Raw genomic sequence first — 17,444 nt, 5'->3', positions numbered from 1 at the left:
GCCACTGTTCTAAAGTACATGCATTAAGAATAAAATTATAATTTGTGAAGGTGCAAGGACGTGTCAATGAAACCCGAGAAGAAATTCGAAGTTTCAATAGCTTAGAAATAAAATGATTTTATTTTTATATCTTTAGTGAAATGCTATTCAATTTTTATTTCTTGCTTATCCTGTTATTTTTTGAAAGAAATGGATGTCGAAAAAGTGAAAAATCTAGTTAATCCTCAATTCTTTATAACAAGGGAAAATTGTTTTCAACACTAACCTTGATTGCACTTGCTTGATGTCCAACCATCATTACAACCGAGTAAACAATGCCCGGTCACGTGATGGCAAGTATCATTGTAACAATGTCCACAGCTGTGCACACAGTTAGCACCATAGGTGTTGTTCAAACATACTGCAATATTTAAAGTAAGACACACTGTTATTACTGTCAACTACAGCAATTTTTTTTTTATTTATATTTATATTAATTTCTTTTAAATATATGTAACAATATGAACATTTACCATCTGTACAGTTTTCACCGGTATAACCAGCTTGGCAAATACAAGATCCGTCAATAGCGTTACATCCGTCACAATTTGAAAAACACGGTCTGCAAGGGCTACCGTAATGATTCCTAGGGCATCCTAATCAAATAACAAGTTTATCTTATTAAAAATATCTAGGTGTGCTAGCGTCGTAGCAATTTTTAAAAGCAGAAGGAAGGTTCGTAATCAACTAATTAATTTTGCTGAATTCTTAAATATTAAATAAGTCTGGAGGCTGATCGTTAGATTTATAAGTTTTTGTGATTTATTGTATTAAAATCATAATAGAGTAGATTGATTGATTGATTGATTGTATACTGTTTAACGTCCCTCTCCAGAATATTTCACTGATATGGAGACGTCACCATTGCCGGTGAAGGGCTGCAAATTTAGACCTATGCTCGGCACTTAGGGCCATTGAGCAGTGAGGGATCTTTATCGTGCCACACCTGCTGTGACACGGGGCCTCGGTTTATACGGTCTCATCCAGAGAAATGCATTGTATCAATCGCTTATTGTGTCTTGCCAACAAACTCTGTAAAGAAAAAAAAGAGATCTTGTATGAGGACGGCATTATCCAGGAAGGTGGCATAACTTGCAATCTAGATGTCTAGAATCTTGGCATTATATGACCTAAGTTTTACCAGTGTAGTTTTACGTTAAAGTGTAATTTACACAATAAAGAAACAAACTCAGAAACAAAAAGAAAAGGCCAGTGTTATTTAATGACACAACGAAATTGTCATCGTACAGTCTATCTATGGTAGTATTCACTGAGAGCTAGACTGTGAAGTTTTCCCAGAATGCCCGACCGTGAAGCCGAGCATGCGTATTTCAGACATATGGACTAACGTAGTTGCTAGCGCTCGAGAGGGCTAGCAGATATGCCATTACATAAATGACGCAAAACAAATTTCTAAAACCAACAGTCAGCAGATTTGTTAAAGGAATAACTATCTGATTTCAGAGATTCATGATAAATCGATTGGATTGCCTGATAATTTGGATAAACGCCGCATAAAATTATTAATTGTCATGAAACAAAAAAATCTTATTTTTATTGGTAGAAGTGGGTTCAATAGTGCGTTACGCAATATTTCATGAAAATGTTAATTGTCTATGCTTTTTGTGGGGTGAATCTTTTTTTAGTCGAGAAATTTCTTTTCGAGTAATAAGGCGAGACAATTAGCTCGCCAAGATTTCATTCTCGCGTTTAAAAGTATTCCTTACGATTTTTATACAGAGGAAAAACAATAGATCGTGAAAATTATGTCTTGCTTATAATGTCATGCGAAAATTTAGTGATCTACTGTACGCAAAGTATCTGTAAATATTAATCAAGACAAAAACTTAACTTTAATAACTATTTTCTAAATGTACTAGGGCCTATCTTAAAATAATTTCAAATACTTCATAATTGTCCACAGCAAGTCTTGAATATTGAAAATGCAAGTTTCAATAATACTATTAAATCTCTCATTTTCATTTGGTGATGTTTTATTGGTTTGAAGAAAAACCATAGGTTCATGTGGATTTGATATCATGGATGAAGAATTGTTGAATAGCAATGAAAAAATTTACGTTTCATGGTGGACATGAAATCAGTGGGTGTTTTATTCCTCGAAACACCCAAAATTATACCCCACGAAAATGTATGATTCACAGTAAACATAAATTGTTATACGAGGACCGTTCAATAAATAATGTCATTGGTGCTTGGAAAGAAACAGAAAAGGCCTTTCAATACTTTAGTCTTGATGATTTCAATTAGATATTCTCTTGTAATCAAAATATATGACTGTAACAACTTTATTCAATTTCTGATTGTTTTTAGAACACATTCAGATTTTTGAGTATGACCCTTGTATACTGGAATATGGTAGATCCTATGATTTCCTGTACTTGTTTTTACTTTCTGAAAGGTTTTTTTTCAAGTTTAGGAAATAAAACAAGTCAGTAGTTGAAAGATATAGTGAATATTGTTCCTGGGAAAAAACATTAAGTTTCCGTTCAACCCCAAAACTCCTGTACTCATCATGGCTTGTGGGTTTGGACGCTGTCCTGAAGAAATTTAATGTAGAGGATTCCTGATTCTAGTTCCTTCCTCTCTTAAACCTTCCGTTTTTTTTTTTTTTTGCGAAAATTTTGCTTTCAATCCTCCTCCAGAAATTGAATTGCCTCCCAGAATAAGAATTTGAAAAACAAGAGAACTAAGATTTAAGAAGATAGCATATAAACCTGATTTGTGCTCTAGCAATTCTTTGCTCTTCTCAGGTCTTTGCTGTTTTGTCAAGTGCATCTTATTAATGTTAGTTTGTTTTGAAGGTTTAAAGGAATGGATTCAAGTTTCATTATCTGCTTGAATTAAAGTTAAACGTGGATAAGTACAATTTTAAATTTTTTTAACGTAATTATTTAGATCTTCTTACACGCTGTCATTTTCACTCATTTTTCAAAACATAGGGTGACCTTTGAGTATTACGCTCTTTTTACTGTTGAACATTTCTTTAAAACATTGTGAACTACCCCAAAAATGAAGCATATCAAATTTGCTGTGTGTCTCAAAGTCAATCAAACATAGTCAGTGATAATTTGTTGAATTTTCCCGAACATTACATTGGTTGTTTTAAGTCCTTGTAGCCAAGGACAGTACGAATTTTTGACGCCCATTTTATCATTTTAGTTCATTGAATTCTCCCTGCTTATGTTTGAATAAATCAGACATTGCTTGCTATATTTCAGAAAATTTCAGTAAATATTTATTTGAGATTCTAATCAAGTTTTACAGCAGCTTTAATGAAGCGTTTAATTTCACTCTAGTTTACTGATTCTTTAACGTTCATTTTTAATGCATTGTCTCGAGTCACAAAGAAACTATGTGATAAAAACTGGTCACATAAACTGTCAGTCCATCAAAGATTTAATAATGAGAGAAAGTCAAGCTTTTAATGTCATATGATATCTATGTAACATGTCATCGAGTTAATGATATTATTTATTGAATACCCCTCGTATTTGTGCAGATCGTTCCATTAAAATAGACAGACTTTATGCTTCATTATATGATCACTTACCATACATTTCTACTTCGCAGAATGAAAGTGAAGACCTGTTGATATTTGTCAGGTCTTCAACAGAAAAACTGAACGAAAGATATAGATAAGAGAGTTGTTTAAGAAACGGTATTTTTATAACAGTTGATGACGAGGCAGGTATCTCTTCTTCTCCACTTAGTTGATCTTCTGATAAACAACCTCGACAAAAGGTATATTGGAATCGTATAACGGATGTCCCTGTGAAAATACATAAAAGCATAGATATATAAAAAAAATAAGCTCATGAATTGGACATGAAAACACATAAATAGACGAACAAAAAAAATTCTTTACATAGTTACTATACCTGTATAGTGAATCATATGAAGAAAAATTTCCTTGCTTTTTCCAACTTAAGATCCCCCCCCCCCCCCCCCCCCAAAAAAAAAGAATGAAAGCCCGTTTACCAAATATTAAAAGTAATGGCCAATATTAAAGTTTTCAAACATCTGCAACACCAAAGAAAAGGGAATGCAAAAATGTTGGTGTCAGAGTGAAGGTTTTCTTCAAAACACATACATGATATATGAAAGCAATAGAACTAACTAATTTATTTTTTATTTCGGATTTTAGAAAGAAGAAGATATTTCTAACATATATTTAAAGACAATTGAAGTTTTATACCATACCAAAAAATACAAAGAACAATAAAGGTTGCATTCTTTGTTTAATCTACGATGGCTGTCCGTAAAGTTCGTAGACAACATTGATAATTACTGACAAACATTGAAAAAAATATATGAAGCTATTATTTTCATAAAATTCATGTTTCATTTTATAAATTTGAAAGCAGAAATAGTTATATTTTTAGCAGATACAAAATAGACACACACTGCTACCCGGAGCACCAAAACGGAAAATCTTGACGTTACCCGACGTCAAAAGCTACATACGAGCACATGTTACTTTTCTCAACATAGTCAGCATTTAACTAAATAATTGCTTATGTCGTTTTGAAAAGTTTAATTAAAAAAAAGATGCGCAAAATGTTCAAATTTCATTCGTAAAATAATACATAACAATGTCTGTCTCATATATCCTGCAACCATCTTACCACTGTCCGTGCAAAAACGATTTTGTTTACTGAAATACGGCAAAGTCATGATCACGTTAAGAAATTCATTTTTTTTTAAGCACTGCAATCTCGGAATGATGGTTTTCCTTCACGCATGTCATCCCGTAAACTGTTCATTCCGTCCAAAAATATCATATGCCACTGAAATACTAGTGAACGACTTCTTTTACTATGTTTTACCGATTGTTCACAGACTGTTTTGGTCTCTGTAGGTGTTTTACCAATGTTTACGCAGAATTTTATCACTGTTCACTGCTCCACCTATTCCGAAAACGTCTTTTTTTAAAACAATTTCGATCCTGTCTTAATATGTTCTAACTTTGATTGCTTAGCCGTTTTGAAACTTTGAACGTTCAAATTTTGCAGGTTTGACGTAATAGCTTCTGTCTAACTCATAATGTAATTTTTTTTTCAGATTTCCGCAGAATTTTATAAAATAAAATTGAAATTTATAAAGAGATAAACATTTTTTTTAAATTAAAATTTTGCTGTGCTCCGGGTCTCCATTCCAAGACTAATTATGTACCCATAATTGTAATAAAACATTTGAAATTGGATTTTTACATTTTTCAATTCGCATTTAGTAAAGGATTAGAAATATGTCAGTAATAAATATCAATGACACATCTTTTATTAGATTTTAAGCTGGTCCACGAACTTAACGGACAGCCCTCGTACATTCATAATTATCTTATTGGATCTGCTTAATCAAACAGTATAAATATTCCAAATAAATATATAGGAACGATAAATAGAATTATTTTGAGGGATTGCTTAACATTTATTTATATTGAACTTGTTTCTTATTTCCATAAAACCATGTGCAGCAATAAAGAGTAATGAGAATAGTCAGGCCTTTCATACGGTAGCTTGGATACCTTAAATATTTTACCATGATAATAATTCATCAAAAATAAAGTATAGTATCAACGGAAATGTGATACATGCATTATTTGATAAAAATATTCCTTACCTTTATTATTGAAATAAAAACGTATGTCTTTGATGTTGCGAATTAAATTCCATAAACTCATCGAGTAAATGTTCAAGTAATACGTCTTTTCGGTCGAAGAAGAGGTAAAATCAATGCAGCTGGGCTATGTAGTGGATCCATCAAACAGACGATAGGAAGGTATATAGTACGGAAATTTATCCGAGGAATACAGCAAAGTATAGCTTTGTAATACGACATTTTCATTATCTACAATAAAGCGTAAACAAACAGAAATGTGAAAGCTATATACATGTAGTATATGTACTTCTTATTATATTAAGTCTCCTGAGACACTCATGGGGGGTCCTATTCCTATACATCTAACAGTATCTGTAATGTCTTTTGTCGTTGCTCTGTAGAAATTTCGTGAAAACTTTGTATTAACAAAAGTTGTTTGTGAAACATTTAAGGTCGAGATCTAGTAAATGAAAGGTGCATACAGATTTATTAAATTTGATATATGAATGCCTTCAATGATGCTTTGCTTGATCAAATAAGTTGTTCGGGGCATAATATGCACTTAAACAAGATGAAAATCATATATTGAACTGTCATTTAAAATAAAAACAAAAAGTTAAGGATATGGGACCTAAGGAAATGTATCTAAAGTTAGTGTGCCTAACAACTTTAACTAAATGGTACTATTAATGTTTTTGGTCTCTTCTTTAAATTATATTTAATTTAATAATGGGAATCTAATCTAGTATATATATCGGGATTCTTTTTATATGATTGCAAAATACCGTGTTTTCTGCAAAATTCAATTTGATTGACTTTATCTTGTTTAAAGTCTCTCTCAGGAAATTTTCACTTATATGGATACTCCATTGATTTGCACATTTTATCCTAAACTTGGCACTCAGGGCCATTGAGTAGGAAGAAATCTTTTTATTGCCAGCACTTACTGCGATGCGAGACCTTGGTTTATACGGTCTAATTCGAAGGACCGGTCTCCACGACCCGCAATGGGATTCAAACCTGCGACGTAAGGATTAACTTCTAATTTCGCGACACTAGAGCAGATGCTCTGACCACTGCGCAACTTGAGTCGTAAAATTGGGAAAACAAAGTTTAAAAATTGATTATTGCGTCATAATGGTTCAAGCACCGAAAAAGTTGTCTAAAGTCATGTACTAGAACTTGACCTTCATTCCCCGGACATATAAACATGCGATAAAAATGAACTTAAATGGCTATAATTAGTGTTATTTTTCTAAGTCCAGAGGGATTAAGTCTATAAAAAAATTATTCGATTGTACCCATAAACAGACAGTTAACTTTGATCTCGATTTTTTTAGATATACCTAATTTCCTTTCAGCGTGTGCATCTTCTGCAGGGAAAATGAATAGAACATGAAAATTATAGCCGTGTTTCAAGTTATGGCGTTAATATTCGATTTTTGTTCTCGCCGTCTCATAAATGTTCCTCAACGTCACTTCATTTTCTTGTTTATGTAAAAAAAAATTACTCTTCATTATTCCTGTTACTTTCGTAGCAATTTTCTTTAGGTTACAAACATGATATTATCTAGAAAATTTATTATTTACACACACCGCCTTGACAGGCCCAGAATTTAAAATTTTTGTCAATTGTTGTATATTATGTCCTTTGAAAATGTCTAACAAATAGTAGGTCAATGAGATCTATTTTGAAAATAAAATCTATGGCTTTGTTACATGTATACCCTTATAAATAGCTTTCTGTATATTTATTACTATTAAAAGTCAAACAAAAGAAATGCTTATTACATCGCGGTCTAACAATTTCAATGTTGACTGGCCTGCCAGTCCAACTTATGAAATGTTAGACCGCAACGTCACTGCTACGTCACAAGTAATTAATTTTCGTTCAATATCGGCGACACGGAAATAGCCGAACGTAAGAGCTGCAAGACTTGTTGCTACCAGCAAGGTAATGAAGAAGGGAAGAGTATGCTTTGTGATAAATAACTTTTGTGATATAATAAAAAATGTAATTAACTTTGTTCCTTCTCAGGTATTGTTTCATATTTACTGATTAAGCTTTAATTTTCCATTTAAAGAAATTGATAATACAGTGTGTATTTATTGATTAAATCTTCAGTGAGCACTGACGGGTATAAGAAAACAGTTCTAGACTGGAGTTCGGACATTTTCACCTACAGGTCCATCAAATCATATGTTGCCTCAAACTCAGTCAATAACTGTATACTTTTCAGATATTTCAGGTCCTGAATTGCTTAGAATCATCGATTTTTGCCAGTTTAATGCATCTTGAATCCTAAAAAAATTTCAATGAATAAGGAGGTCCTAATTATAGTATTTCATGGCTATATTGAAATAATATTATCTTCATTCCTATCTGGCTAGCATTATCAAACTTTGTCTGCTCATTCATCTTGGGTATTCAGAGGAAGTAAACTGAAATGTAGGTCACGGTGACCGACTTTTGAATTTTTATTGGAAATCTTAAAACGTCTTAAAACGTTTCAGATATTTTTAAGCTACAAAACTGGTTCCAAGACCATAAACTGAGAACAGATTTGAGTCAATAATTTGATGTTTAATATCTTGCGTTTTATTGAATGAATTTGCTTTAAATTGAAAATTTGCAATATTGTGTAATATTACAGTTCAAATATATGATAAAACTTTTGTTCCAATATTAAAATTATTTTAAAAAGTTATAATAGTTTGAAATTTTGACTTAAGTCTGTTCTCGGTTTATATTCTTGGGGCCTGTTCAGTTGATGCATCTTGGGTGATCAGAATGTGTAAAATAAAAAGATGGTCATTGTGCCGTACTTTTGGAATTTCTAGCATTGTTTGAATATGAGTATGAGTATGTTTAGCAAGAAGTCCGACGAGGGACGAAAACAGAAAGCAATAGGTCACACTCAGGTGACCTAAAAACTGTACAAATTATAGGAATTGAAAAATATTGATTGGTTTATTAATTTCATTGATTTTTTTAATTAATAATTTAAAGGGATGTAAAAAAAACTTTTGGGTTAATTACTCATTTCAAATAAAGCAAACTGGAGAGATCCATCGATGTTTTGCAGTCGGTAATAACCATTAACCCCTTCAATCAGTAATGAGATCGTCCATTCAGAACCCATTATATATAGCATTATTTCGTCAAATAATTATTGTTTATGAGGGGTGCTATATAATTTATGTTTTTTTTAAGCCTTACAAATATTTAACTCAAAATCGCGATAATTAAGAAATAAACAACAATGTTTAAAGTTCTCTGGGAAATGAACTTTTAGTTGGTCACGTGATTAAATCCTGTGAAGCCCGAAGGACTTCTCAGTAGATTTGATCACGGACCAAGTAAAAGTTCATTTCCCAGTGAAGTTTTTAACATTGTTGTTATTTACTTATAATTACATTTGAAACGCATTCGAGTTAAATTGTATTTATTACACGAACGGGCCAACGTATTGCTATGTAGTGACATGCAATAACTTAGAAGTTGTTTGGTGGAAATATAACATCGCTCTGTGATCCGATCGCGCTATGACCTTTGACCCCAAAATCACAGAATTGAACGTATTTTTTCTTCAAAAGGTTCATCTAAGAAAGATATATGCAAATGTAAATATAGATATACATTACGCTTTGGATATTTCGGTTTAAATCCATTATAATCGTCTAAATTTAAGAGTCAAAGTACGACCTGCTGATATGATATGAGAAGTTCTAGTTAAAAGTTTAAATGCATCATTTCGTAAGTTCTATGGTCGATACAATGACCTTGTCAGCAAATACAATTTATCATTGAGTCAAACGCTGTCTGACGTTTTTCATACCATTTGTTAGTCCATTAATTAAACACTGAATTGACGACGGATTTTTTCCGTTATTTCCTGATCATGACAACGAGCACACGGCGGTTGTGACCGGTCTGCAGGGGATGCTCACTCCTCCATTGCACCTGATCCCACCTCTGATGTTTCGGAGGTCCGTGTTTGCTCTGCTGTGATTTTGTATATTGTGTAATGGACTTTGAGAATTAATACTGTTCATTATCTCCATATCCTTCTTAAAGTAATAAATGGAGGACCAGTTTGATAACTAACGTTATATATCTAATACTTACATGTAAACCGGTATGGCAAAGATTCGGGATGACTCCTTACTTCGCGACTCTAGAGCAGACGCTCTTACCACTGCGCCACGCGGGCGACGAAGAACACGCGAAGGCACTACTTACGTTAACTATTAAATGACATTGCAATAAGAACATCCATTTCAATGCTCAATTTTAACATTGCTTTAACATTGTTGTGAACAAGATAGAGAAATGTGAGTGTTGAAAAGAAAAATAAGTGTTATGTACAATTTGTATAAAAATGCAAATGCAAGCCTTCAATTAAGTGATTTGATACAAAATGACCAAATGCTTCATTAAGGTTGTGCGGTTAATTTGAGTGTAATATAGGATACTGATATTTTACAACACTTTCTTGTCAATAGATGATTCGAAAAACAAAAGTTTATGCCAGGTTTGTTAGGTACTCGTAATGTACAATTTCGGTGGGTTTGAAAGAAAGAAAGTATTATTGTAAAACAACAAAGGAGGAAAACATGATTGATTACGCTTTTACCTCTGAAATTCCACCAAAAATTTTCTGAAATTACACCCTTGAAACGAAAAGGGTAGGCAGGTCTGAATATAACACTTTCGATATTTATGCTTTTTGTACAATGGATCGCAATTACATGTTAGAAGAGAGACACGTAGGAATATATACTCAGAGTACAGTTAGGTCCAGTGTAACCTTCTCTGCAGACATAGCATGCTCCATTGTTAACGTCACAAACTTCACAATTCTCAGACTTATTACAGGGCAGACAGTCCTCACCATAACGGTCAGCTTCACAACCTGTAAATAAAGACTTAAAATTTAAAGCAGTCCTCTCAAAATTAAACTATTTACAGTGGACCTTCAGATATCCGGATGCCAGATAACCGGATGCTTCAGTATCCGGACGATTTTTCATCGGAACGGATTTTTTAAAATGTTATTTTGTCTTGTTAGACTGGTATTTCAGGTATCCGGACGCTTCACATATCCAGACAAATTGACTGTTAACCAAAGCGTCCGGATAAATGAGGGTCCACTGTATAAGGTATTTCAATGAAGATTATATCTAAGGAAGTGTGATAATTAAGTGCTTTTCAAGTTGACAAGAAAAAAAAACATCAGCCGCGATGTCTTTCAACTCACCAATTATTTCTATCTCACATAGATCAAATTCGAAAGGATTTGTAGAATCAAACCATATATAAAAGTAAATGATTGATCCTGTGCGTTGAATATCAAAGTCTACTGTTTGTGGAACGTCTGATCTAAATGTATCATAGACGTCATATGGCCAATCATATGCGTTATCGTAGTAAAGAAAATTCGTTCCGTTTGTAGAAAAATTTCCTGTAAGTGAACATTGAACATCTTTTTTTAAGTTTATAGGTAACAATATTAAAAACAGAAAGAATTTTTAAAAAACGTTAACAAAAGAGTTTTTTTTTTAATTCTTCGACTAAATTTCTTTTGTTAGCTATTTGGTATGTTAAAAAAATGGGATAAACTTTTAACTGGGAATTGTGTTCCTTGGTAGATGCAGATTTACATGCATATACATGTAGTCTTGATGCGTCAGATTTGTACTTTAAAATTTTGTTGTTTGTAACGCAGGCTCTTGCAATATAGAGTCTGATCCACATCATAATCTGATGTTTCAATCGAAATATTTACAAATTGGGGGCAATTAAAAATTTAATGGAAATATAAAAAAAGGTATATCAAATTCATTGATTTATACATGTCTGTTTTCTAATGCTTTAGATAAATAGTCACGGGATGTTTAAGCTAGGTGAGACAGAAAACGAGAAAAAAGGTTCTAGCCTTTGGTTCTTTTACAGTCGAAAACGATATATTGAAAATGAGGTTATAGAAACGAAAGAGCTAAATTTCATCATATGGAGAAATGGTGTTCATTCTGCTCATTTACATATTCACCATATTGGAGCTATAATGGCGGCAGATTCTATAAAGGATTATAAAGAGAACTTACAAAAAATTGCTAAATTTTATATTCTAACTATTTCGGATAAAGTTCTTCCGCCGATCTTTTGTTTTTTCTTTATATCCTATACCGGAAATATCAATAATGTTGATACCAAAGTGAAAGTTGCGACCGCCTTTTTGATTTGAAAATTCTAAGCGAGAGTACATTGTTTTATTGAAGAAAAGAGAACTGAATTAGTGTTTTTGTCATTTTTGGTGTTTATTGCATGATGACAGAGTTCTTCCGCCGATTTATAGATGCAACCGAAGGTCTATTTTTAGAAAATATTGCTGTTATAAAATTGTATGAAGAGTTACGACCGCCTTTCAAAATTAAAAACGGCAATTTTTTGCATTTGCCTGACCTACTAATTATTGAAACATATGGTATCATAAATTGCCAACTGACGATAACGCTAAATTCTAACCATTTAGATATGTCGAGTGCTTAAAGAAATTTAAATAAATCATTAGAGTCTTGCATGTTTTTATATTAAATAATTAAAGAAATGGTATAGTTTGAATTTTTGCAGGATCTTATGAATATAAATGAGAAGTAAATCACGTGGGAGCAACCTCATGAATAAATTGCACGTCATTTCTCCATATGTATAGTGCATACTAAAGAATACACAAATAGTAGAAAGATGACTTGATCATAGATTTAAAAAGAAACAAAATAGAACGGGATGGGGTGGGGGGTTCCATATCACAGGTACTTGTGCTTTAGAACTGCATACACGTAAAAATGTGTTTGTACACAGTTGACCTGTTAAGAAGGTAAATAAATACCTTTGAATATAATCCTCGACGACTTAATGTTGTATGTCCTTTGAAGGTTGATGTTAAAATGAAAATAGTAGCCATTAAAACGTTTACAGCTCTCAAATCCATCTCCGTTGGTAAAATTTTCAGTATTGAAGTAAGTGTGTTCACCAAGGTCATAACGGTAGCCTGATACCGTCCTTCCAATCGCTACATTACCTAATAAGAACCAAAGTTGAACAATATTTATATCTTATGAGAACAAAAAAATTAACAATTTATTATTTCTTTCAAGGTTCGTATGACTTACAGTAAAAGTAATAAATATTAATTAATTGTTCATCGAAACGAAAAAAAGAGTTTTTAAATAAAGTATCGTTGTATAGTCCATGGGTTTGCCAAGTTACATTGAAATCACAACAAAACTATCAGACAAGTAGCGTTTCAGTAACCATGCCTACAACGTTCATATCCAGTCTACTAAACTTCTGGTTCCTCAATCTGTGGAACAGTTTGAATTTGTCGTATGGTGCGATTACATTTATGTTTCAATTTTGTATTTAAGTTATGGATATCAAGTAAATCATGCCCCGTGGGGATCCGGGTTAGAATAGGTCCTCAGTACCCCCTTGCTTGTCGTAAAAGGCGACTAAATTGGGCAGTCCTTCGGATGAGACCGTATAAACTGAGTCACAGCAGGTGTGGCACGATAAAGATCCTTCCCTGCTCAATGGCCCTGAGTGCCGAGCATAGGCCTAAATTTGCAGCCCTTCACCGGCAATGGTGACGTCTCCATATCAGTGAAATATTCTGGAGAGGGACGTTAAACAGTATACAATCAATCAATCAATGAAGTACATCATAAACAAGTTTTAAAAAGTTTACAATAAATTAAAAACTCGGCTATATATCGAAGTGACTGGCACCGCTTTATCGTTATTAGTACAATAGTATTGTTCTCCTGCCTATCTCTCGGGGCAATTTAAAAAAAAAAAGTTAGCATATTCAAATGAATTTAAGTATATTTATATATTTATAAAAATTACTTATTTTGGAAAACAATGAGAGATAGCTCTATAATTTTGGTTTAACTTGTGCTTTTTTGCTAAAGAAATCAACGGAAATAATTTTGACTCTCCCCACCCCCCCCCCCCCCCCCGCGGTGAAACAAAAACTCCTTTTTACAGATAATATGAACTGTCATTTCACAAATTCATACCAAAACATTTTTGTGTTTCACGGGGAGGGGGGGGGGGGCATATGTTAATAGGCACAAAATGACAAAAATGCTTATTTCCTCCAATTTCAAAGCGATTTACAACTAAAACATTATATATTTTATTAGTATTTAATTACATGTATGTGTTGAATTTATTTGCCTAAAACATAAAAACATAAGGAACATTATTTAATTTTAATTCAAAATATGCTGAAACTTGAAAATCCGATTTCAATGGAAAATATCGTCTTCCCCTCTTTTCTCATGAAATGGAATTAGGGAGTAATTAGAATTAAGCGCTGGGATAAAAAATAATTAATCAATAACAATTGAACAGTTCTTTGTTTAATAAAAAAATTTTTATCGCCAGATTGCCATTAATATTCTTAAAAATGGGTGCAAAATGTAGAGGGAATCGAGAGTTAGCGTTCGTAGTTCTTTATATTGCTGGGATCCAAAACATCGCTAAATTCGTGAATTCCTTCTTCTATCAAACGAGATTTACTGTAATATTAATTTAATTTGACTTTGATGGAGCACTAGAAATTTTGTCTGATGTCTTTATGCTGTTAAAACTATCTAAAAATATTTCATTACTTACCTGCTTATAAACTACAAACAAGAACCAAATATGCGTATTGGGTTAATGTATTTTTGTATCGTCTTCAGATCTAGAGCAGAGCAAAACAGTGGTAGGCGCCTGTTTGCTTCGCCCTATACCTTGCCAACTGTTAAAGGTATTGGTTTCATATTTTGCACTTGTATTGAGAAGCATTTAGGTTTTTTAGGTGTACATCATTCCACGGTTACTATCCCTGTTACCCTTGTACTTGAAAATTCAACTTCTTTCCAAATATTTATAGTGTCGACATGCAGTATATGCTATTTGATACGTGTAATTCCTGCTTAAAAACTTCAAGAAATACACCAATTTTACGGTCCCTTGACCTACTTTGATTTGAAGAAAAACTCAACAGTTTTGTCTTTTAAATTTTGGGAAGCTGGGTTATGATTCAACTGAGGAATAATTGTCTAATTTCTAGATTTTATCATGTGATTAATTGATTGGCTTTCGATATAGTTTGAATTATCACCGAAGGCGTTCAAATTAATCATCGTGATAAAACCAAGAATCTTACTGGAATTCTTACATGCTCTTAATACCGCAAATACTATTTTTCTCGATTTTCTCGACTTGTTCTGCCTCGCACGTGTTTTTTTAACAACGCATTTCCATGAATCAGTAGATTTATGTAGCAATAAAGAATTTCTACTTTTTGTGGATTTATCAAGGACAAAGAATTTTAAAATGTTTTTATTTAATCATCAGCATACTGTACTGCCTGGAGATGCATGAATGCTTAACACTGCATTAAAGGCATAAAGAAATATCAGTTTAATTACTCCATTTATCTTTTTGGCCCCATGGAATCGTATTCCTCTTTGAGCAACAGATTTTATATACTAGTAATTATTATTATAATATCGTATTTACTAGATGGTATTTTTTCTTTGCTTTCATTGAGTGGTGGATAAAAAATTTTGATCTGTGTGTCCGTGTCTCTGTCAGTCTGTTACACTGTTGTTTTCAAAAGATATTTCCAGAAGATTTTAAGCGTTTGAAATGAAATTTTACATAACAAATACCTATGGCCTACCCAAACCTATTACTTTTGAGATCGAAAGTTCAAAATAATAAATTCATAAATTCTGTTTAATATTTTAATTCTTCAGTATCGATATTTTAGAGAAACCTTTTAGATTTTTCTATAAATTTTTACACAACTCCTTGTGGCTTAAGGAAGATGTTAAGGAAGATCCCTTAGATGATCACTTTTAAAAAAAGCCGATAGTAATGTTTACAGAGCAGACGAAACATCCGTTCATCTGAACACTTTTATTCTGTAGTAATTGTGACAACCGCTTCATGAATCTCTGAATTAGGATGGCAATAAAAAAGAATTAATTGTGAAAACCACTTATTGTATGTCACTCGTGAAATTGTTAAATCAAGGATTTTTTGAGAGGTACGTTTTTGATAAGTCCTCATATAGTGTAACTCAAAATCGCAGAGAAAATAGGGAGTTAGTACATCTTACTGATGTACGGTAGAACCAATTTGGCCTTTTTGCACTTCAATTTTAACTCTTTTTTTAATTAGTATAACTTTTATTATATTTTATCAGATGGAACCCTGGTAATAAATATAATCTTATTTTACGTAAAATGGTTTGAATAATATTTATCATTGAAAACATCTTGCAAGTTAATGCGCGTAAATTTTTGTGTGATCTTTTTGCACTTAAATGTGACATGTTTGGGGGTATAAAAAACTAAATAAACAATAAAACATTTTCTTATATCAACTTTTTTACGAATTAAGTGCTGATCAGTCACAAGGATAGAGTTGTTTAAAATAATGAAACAAAAAATTTGGGTCATTGATGTGAATTTTGAAATATTGGTCAAAATATGTGATTTTCAGCCAAAAAAGGGTGTAAATTTTATCATGACTCCTTTAATAGATCTTCATATTTTGGAAAAGTTTGTTGAGGGAAGGTGTAAAACTTGTTATAAAAATATGAATTTTAGACCTTTTTTAAATATTCCTAGCAATCTCCTAACGAAAATATTCTCCGAGTAAAAGTTTGCGAGGCTAAAGTTCCACGATGTTGAATTTTATAAATGTGCAGATTTGCAGAATTTTCTGCTAAATATCCGTCCACTACAAAAAATAGTCCCTCATAAATTTCGCTCTTTTGTAGATTTTTAAGCAGTTTTTTCATTGAATGTTAAATAATTTACATTGTTGAATTTCAATATGTCATAAAAAATGAATTTTAATAAATAGTTTTGAAGTAAGAGGTTCTGTGTGAACTTCTAAAAGGTTGACGAGTGACATACCTTAAAATTTTCCAAATTTTGTTTAACCTTAATATCATATTAAATGTCGGTCAAAAGTAAATATCGCTATGACTCAAAAGTCCCGGTCCTTATAAATTCTAAAAGCTTTAACAAATAGAGAGTACACTTAAAATTGTCAAAGAATTCTTCACGTTGCTTGCTTTACCCACTCGATTTGTAAGATGGAATTGAACAAATTAAGAGGTTGCTTATTTTAAAAGAAACCAACCAGGAGGATTTAAATATTACTTTTTTGGGAGTTGAACTATGTTCAATCTCCCTTGGTCATCAAGCATTTAACATGCGCAATAATTTGTATTGATTACATGTATATATGCCAAAAGCGAGGCTACTGTGTCGACCAATTTACTCCGATAATATTCAACAGAAAAATGCATAAACATCTGTTCTAAACATAGTTGATCTAATATTTATAATTTGAAATGTAAGTAAACATAATGACAAACTAATCTTATTTTGAATATTAGATTTCGAATAAGGTTAGAATTAGGTTTAAATGAATTCATTAATGCACAAAAACTTTAGGAAACATGCGTATTTATTACTAAACAGCATAATCACCTGAAAAAAAGAAGCAGTAAATCTAGTACTCTGTTATAAATGTTGAAACTAAAAACGGACACGATGTTTTCGTAGAATCGCGATAAAAACAACAAAATGAAGTATACTAAGTATTTTTCTAAGTAAAATGAAAACCTCATTTACATACCAGATAATTTGTACGCACACAAACTCTCACATGTACCACTGTTTTTATGTTTGGTCATTAAATATTT

General features: G+C 32.2%; 2 long non-coding RNA genes across 2 annotated transcripts; both read right to left on the bottom strand.

Annotated features, from left to right (window-relative positions):
• Positions 1–265: 265 nt before the first annotated feature.
• Positions 266–3,813, bottom strand: LOC134243587 (uncharacterized). Its single transcript, XR_009987069.1, has 3 exons — positions 3,611–3,813; positions 513–635; positions 266–400 (listed from the first exon to the last, which is right to left on the bottom strand). It is a non-coding gene; the product is annotated as an uncharacterized LOC134243587 (long non-coding RNA).
• A 1,881-nt stretch (positions 3,814–5,694) lies between these two features.
• On the bottom strand, positions 5,695–11,104 carry LOC134243586 (uncharacterized). The gene is made up of 3 exons (XR_009987068.1): positions 10,920–11,104; positions 10,443–10,574; positions 5,695–5,907 (listed from the first exon to the last, which is right to left on the bottom strand). It is a non-coding gene; the product is annotated as an uncharacterized LOC134243586 (long non-coding RNA).
• Between the last annotated feature and the right edge of the window lie 6,340 nt (positions 11,105–17,444).

Source organism: Saccostrea cucullata, unplaced genomic scaffold (genome assembly GCF_032062105.1).
Source record: "Saccostrea cucullata isolate Sc308-1 unplaced genomic scaffold, CSIRO_AGI_Scuc_v1 ctg6437, whole genome shotgun sequence".
Taxonomy (NCBI): domain Eukaryota; kingdom Metazoa; phylum Mollusca; class Bivalvia; order Ostreida; family Ostreidae; genus Saccostrea; species Saccostrea cuccullata.
The sequence above is the reverse complement of the archived record's forward strand: the minus strand, read 5'-3'. Positions and strand labels throughout refer to the sequence as shown.